The sequence below is a fragment of the Hyaena hyaena genome, unplaced genomic scaffold, assembly GCF_003009895.1.
Source record: "Hyaena hyaena isolate Hyena2069 unplaced genomic scaffold, ASM300989v1 scaffold_1016, whole genome shotgun sequence".
Lineage (NCBI taxonomy): Eukaryota > Metazoa > Chordata > Mammalia > Carnivora > Hyaenidae > Hyaena > Hyaena hyaena.
In genome coordinates this window covers 456,187-462,653 of record NW_024081649.1, presented here as the reverse complement: position 1 = coordinate 462,653, position 6,467 = coordinate 456,187, and positions in this window count along the sequence as shown.

Below are 6,467 nucleotides of genomic sequence, written 5' to 3'. Positions count from 1 at the left end.
AACCCCTGACTTGGATAGTCACCATGCCTTGTGATCTTGGACAAATCGTTTTATCTGGCTGAGCTCCAAACCCCCCACCTTTACATGGAACATGACAATTATTTCTTTTTGTATGTGCATGCATATATTTATACATACATATATTTTGCACATATTTTATACATATATATATGTACATACATATGTGGTATATATTCTGTAGCTAAAACACAAATTGGAAATACCAGAAAGAGCCAGGGATGGAATACTGAGAAAGGGAAGAATATCCTTTCCAACAACATTGTGCAAGCAAAACAAAGATGCTATCTAAGAAGAAAACAGAAGAGGTCAAGTTATATCCTTAATTATTCTATTGCTTCAGTTTGGAGGTTGTCTTTTTAACAAAATGAATAATGCAGTTGGCTGCTATGGAAAGATGTTAAATTTTGATGATGTTGAAGTGAGAGACTGGGATCCTGTTTGGGAGGAGCTTTAGTTTCCCTTCCCAAAGGGAATGCTCCCGTGTGTGTGCCCTTATGCATCAGCCCTGTCCCGACTGACTGGAGCCTCTCCTCCAGCCCAGACTGCTCCTGACTAGGTGGGTATGGACCACTTTCCAAGGAGGTTGCAAAGGAAGTGACAATTTCCATTGGTTCTCCTTATTCTTCAGCCTGGCACACGAATCCATGCATCTATTCTGTGATGCGTGCCTCGAGACTGGTTAAATTAGAAATTATTCTTTGTTAAACAATAATAGTATAGATGGCATTTCCATTTTAATCTGGAGCTCTCAACACTCCAGAGTTCTTAAAAACAGCCAAATCTCAAAAGGCGTAATATCAGCCATTGCATTTTGTGACTCTAAAGGAAATGTGTGAGGGTGGGCTTTAATGGCACTTCTTAAATTAGCAGAAATCCGCGTTGGTGCTGGGAAATGCTAATGTGTCATGATCAGTTGTGAGGGATATCACATGTAATATGTTACTAAATAATAATTCATATACTGAAATTTTGCCAAAGATTTACTAGAAATTTAAATTAGATTAGGCTCAGAGTTATTGCTAAAACATCACTTCCACCTACCTGCATTCTAATGTGCTCTTTGGAGATACTTTGTCATGGGAGTGTGCCTTGCATATCAATATCATTCATCATGCAAGTTGCAATAGAAAAAAAAAGGAATATATCAACTTTAAGCTTCTCTTTTGTGTTAACAAATGCCTGATAATTATTTTCAAAGATCCTAAGGAGTAGAATTGTGGTTCATTGGGTTTCTCCTTAGCAGATGATGGCAAGAAAAGATATCTAGGACATCTCTCATTTTAATGCCCTCCCACTTCCAAATTTAAATGGATGAGGAAGGGACAGTATCGTTTAGTGGAAAGAGCACAGGGTTTGAGCCAAAGTGACTCTGACATTTAACAAGCTGTGTGGCCTTGAACAAGTCACTCAACCTCTCTGAGCTCTAGTGTTCTAGTTTGTAAAATGGGGCTAATGATAGTGCCTACTTTGTTTTGAGGATGAGAACTAAGATGCATGAAGGTCCTAGCACAAAGCCAGGTACCAAGTGGCCTTCAGTTATTATGACAGCTATAGGATTACTGTTGTTGCTATCCTTTTACATGTCCCTCCAGTGCCTGGCAAACAAAAGTATATTTTATCTGTGTGAGAATATAAGTTCAGCATCTAACTGTCCACAGGAGACCACTTTGCTCCCTCACAGTTGGTACTTAAAGCATCAAAGAGTATCTACACTCCATGTACTTGTTAGACAATTCAGTCAGAATCTACTACAATCCAGCACCTGCCAGAGGCTTGCTTATGGCATCTGATATTTATTTTTTCATTTATTTTACACATGCTCATACAGCTCATGTAGTTTTACCATGTATGCAGCACTGTAAGTGCCTTAAAAAATACTCCTTTAATCCTCAGAAAAACTCTCTGATGTAGACCTCCATTTTACAGATGAAAAAACTGAGGCAAGAGAGGTAAAGTAAGTTCCCCAAGATCACAGCATAATTTGAACCTAGATGGTTTGGCCCCAGAGCTTAGGAACTTGATTGTTATACTATGTGAGAAAGACTAACAGTTGTATTAGCCAGCATTTCCTCCTGAGTCTTCAAGTTCTTCCCCTGGGCTTAGTGACATTATCAGATAGCAAGAGACCAGAGCTAATGACTTGAGCACCCCCTTCCTCCTTCCTAACAACTTAATGTCCAGCCCTCAGTGCACAAGGAGCACCTGTTGAGACATTCTGTGTCTTTGCCAAACTTGTCGCCAGTATTGTGTTCCATGTTATCCAATATTCCCAATGTGAAAAACAAGCGGTAAGGGACATACACAGAGTGTGTTGCTGCAAGGGATTTGTGAACTTCCTTGACATGAAATGAAAGCTATGAAGCCCATACAGTTCCCTTTCTACTCCCCTTTCCATGGCTCTTGGACCAACTTCCGTTCCCAAGTGTAGTCGCCAGCTCTGTTCAGGTACCTGCTGATATTTACTTTCCCTGCTTCCTTTAGAGGATATCTGCTCTATTTTTTTAATCCCTGATTGTTCTGCTTTTCTTATTGATTAATCCTATATAATTCCTCCGAATCTCTTGGATGTAGGGAGGGTATAAACTATAAGCCAATAAGAAGCTTATGATTTTATTACCATGTAAAATGTTTCAAGGTGTGTGGACTAAAGTAGCAGGAAGATGAAGAAAATGATAAATTATTTTATCTATCATGAAGAGCTACCATTTACTCATTGCTGGCTTTGCAGCAGGCACGGTACTAAGTGCTTTACATACATTATCCCTTCTTAATCCTTGCAGACATGGTTAATAAGAGATAGGACTCTAATTAAAAACCAAGTCTTTCTGACATCAGTGCCTGTCCTAAACTACTACACCACACTAGATAGATGAATTCAGTGTGGACACAAATCTCATATTTTGCCCAAATCAATCAAAATGCTTTTTCTCCTTTTGACCTCAGGTAAAGAGAGTTGAATATAAGCCTTTCAGTTTGCACATCATCACTAGTAGTGCAAAGTCTCCTTGGGTTTATTTTTCCTCCTTTACCCCTAATCATACTTCCTATTCTCCTTCCTGTGTAATGGGAGCCCCATTACATAACTATATATTATAAATATACCTATATATGTAAATATATATTTATATAAATATATTTGGCTCTATTCCTTGTAATATATGTAGTATGATTTTGTTATGCATTTTAAATTTATATTAACATAATGTGTTGTATCTCTTGATATGATTTTTTTCCTTTAGTGCTGTGTATTTAAGATCTTTTCATGTTGCTACGTATACATTTACTAACTGCTGGATGGCATTCCATAATATGCCTCTACCGTGTCTTCCACCTCCATTACTCCAGTGTTGGAACTCTGCTTTTACTAACAACGTGGTACATGGCGCTGACTCAACTTCTCGGGGATATATTCCTAGGAGTGATGTTGCTGGGTTATAGGGTGTATGCATGCTTAATTACACCCAAAGCTTCCAGATTGCTTTCCAGAAGGGCTGTACCAGTTTAAACTCCCACCAGCCATGCACAAGAAAAAGTTTAAAAGTGCCAAATTCTTGACGATACTTGGCATTATTCACCTTGCCCCCCCCACCGCCCCGACCATTAACTCTTTATTACAAATGATGCTCTTCAGTATAAGTGATACACCTGGATGGATGTGAAAAAATCAAATGTAAGCAGGAATAAAAGATACAGCACATAGAGCAGCTTATGCATCCCAGTGTCCGCGCCGGAGGCAGTGCGCACCCAGGTAAAGGTCTTCTAAGATGGCCTGGCCCCGGGCGGCAGAGGCCGGCTTCAGGCACAGCCTGGGGAGCTGCTGCTCCTCCCGCGGCCGGGCCTGGCAGCACCAGCTCCGGGGCCTGCGAGTCGGCGGCCCGGTCGCGTGGGCTTCAGGGCCAGGAGACCTACACCCTCACAAACCCTGGGCTTAGTTGGAACTTTGCAGGATGGTGTAGCTCAGAAGGACCCCGCGAGCAGTTGGGGGGGGGGGGAATGGGGGAGCTGTGAAGAGGCACAGTTATGCCGGCGAGGGGGGGAGAGTCAGGGGGTCAATTCGGTCGTAGAAGGACTGATCTGAGGGGCATTAGGGCAAGCTCACGCGCCTGACCCTGGGCTCGGGGCTCCGCAGCAAAGGAACTTTCCAGACACAGCGACAGGACCGCAGAAGCGGAAGGAAGGGGTGTGGCCAGGCGGCTCGCGCAGGGAGGGGCCAGGAAGTGAGGTGCGCGCACGTGCTTCTAGAGGCTCGCACTCACCTGGGCCTTCAGGTTCCCGTGCCCTTCCCAAAGCGCCTGCTCTCCTGTGCCTTCGTGCTTCGGTGTCTGCGTCCCGCCCGACTGCTGGACTGGGCCAGGTTTGCCCACTGCCTCTCCCAATGCTCGCCACCTTGTCCCGTAGAATGTGGTACAGGAGCGTACAGGCACCAGTAGGGTGGGCTTGTCCTGGTGAAACAACCATTAGCCTCCTTTGTAATCATTACCGTTTGATATATACAAGATGGTATCATAAGTAAAAGCCTCATGCAATTTGGGATACTTGAGCTGCCATTGAGGCAGCTTGGGATAGCTTGGGATGCCGATTGGAAAGAGCATCCTTTCCTCTGAGCAACCCTCCTCCCCTGCCCCACAATTGCTTTATGGGTTTCTTACAAAACATTGCTTGGCTTTGCGTAGTAGTTATTTGTGTACCTGTCTGCAGTGAGCATCTTTTGGGTCGTCAGCTATGTTTTTCTTCCTCACTTTTGGATGTCCTGCAATGCTTTGTTTGTAGCAAGACCCTTAGTAAGTGTTTGCTAAAGTGGATTGTCTGAATTCTGGAAGCTAGTCCCTGCTAGTAAGAGGCCATTGGCTGGGGGCAAGGTGGGTTGGAGCTAGGAGCATCAAGCACAGGGGTTCCTTATCTATTCCAATGGGGGTGATTCAGTCTGTCTTCATTTCTGGAAGATTTCCCCTCTGCTTTAATCAGACGTACCTACTTACATTGAACAATATGAAACTGTATTTGGTAAAAACTAGACTTTTGTATGTATAGGATTTTTTCCCCATCAAACTGACAACTGAAAGTTATGCCTGAGAGGACTCCTGGTCTTCTCTGGTAACGTCTGGCTGGGAAATTTGGGAAGTTCCCAGAGACAGCAAACATTTTCTCTCAGCTAATCAGGTCCCAACCTTGCTGGGCAGAGTGCATGATGTGTTTCATAATGCATGAGTGTTTCTTTAACAAACAGGAACACTTTTCTAATTAAACTGTTGTTGAATGTACAGTATAACCTTTCCCGCGGGGTGAGGTACTCACAGGCTTTTTCAAGATGTGACCTCTGACTAGCCCACTGGCATCCAGGGCAGCCCGTGCTCAGGGGGTTATTAAGAGTGAGCTGGGTCATTGTAACCATCTGTGTTGTTGGCTACATTCAACACCCCAAGCACAGGCTTTGGTGTAGAGTTTGGCTGCTCCACCCAGAATTTCTCTGTATACCAAAGGTCTTGAAATGCAGGCGGGTCTGGAGACCCTTATATGGGAATGCTGGGGAGAAGAGATTTTGGTAAACTCCTAGAGAAAGCGCTGTACAACTTCTGGCTTCAAGGAATAAGCGATTCTTGCAAATCTCATCTTATCTCTTCCTGAGTTACTCTGAAATGTGGTTGCGTTTGGGTTCAGGACTTCATTTATAGAGCTGGATCCATGAAAGATTAAACACATGTTGGAGTTGTGCTTTCTCGGGATGCCGTCTTGCATTGTGGTTATATTAGTCAGCATAGACTTGATTATGCTGCAGTAACAAATTAAGCCCCCATTCTGGGTGTCTGAAAACAGCATAGGCTTATTTCTCACTCACATTCTTTGTTGAACACTGGGTAACCAATGGGTTTTGTTTTGGCAACTTTCTACTTAAATCAGTTTCTGTCTTTGATTATCTATTATAATAAAACAAACTGCTTTGAGACTTAGTGTGTTAAAAACTTTTTGTTATGTACCACTGTTCTGTGAGTTGATCATGATCAGTTGAAGGTTTTTCTGCTTGATGTGACTTCAACTATCTGGTATGGTCATCTGGTGTCTTGATCAGCAGGGACATCAAAGGTATCTTGCTCACATACATGGGTAGCAGTTGATGAAGGAATGCAGCTGGAGAGAACCTACATGTGACTTCTCCATGTGACCTAGGCTTCTTACAGCATGGTGGCTGAGTTCCAAGAGGGTGGATCTTAAGAACAAATATTCTCAGAAAGCCAGCTAGAAACTACAAGACCTCTTATGACTTAGCTGCAGCAGTCACTCAGTGCCACTTCTACCATATTCTTTTAATCGAAAGCAAGTGACAGGGCCAGCCCAAATTCAAGGTGAGAAGACTACACAGAGGATTAAATACTAGGAATCATGGTTCACTGGGGACCCGTCTTTGGAAACCATCTACTTAGGTGGATATTGACATGATGGAAATCGTT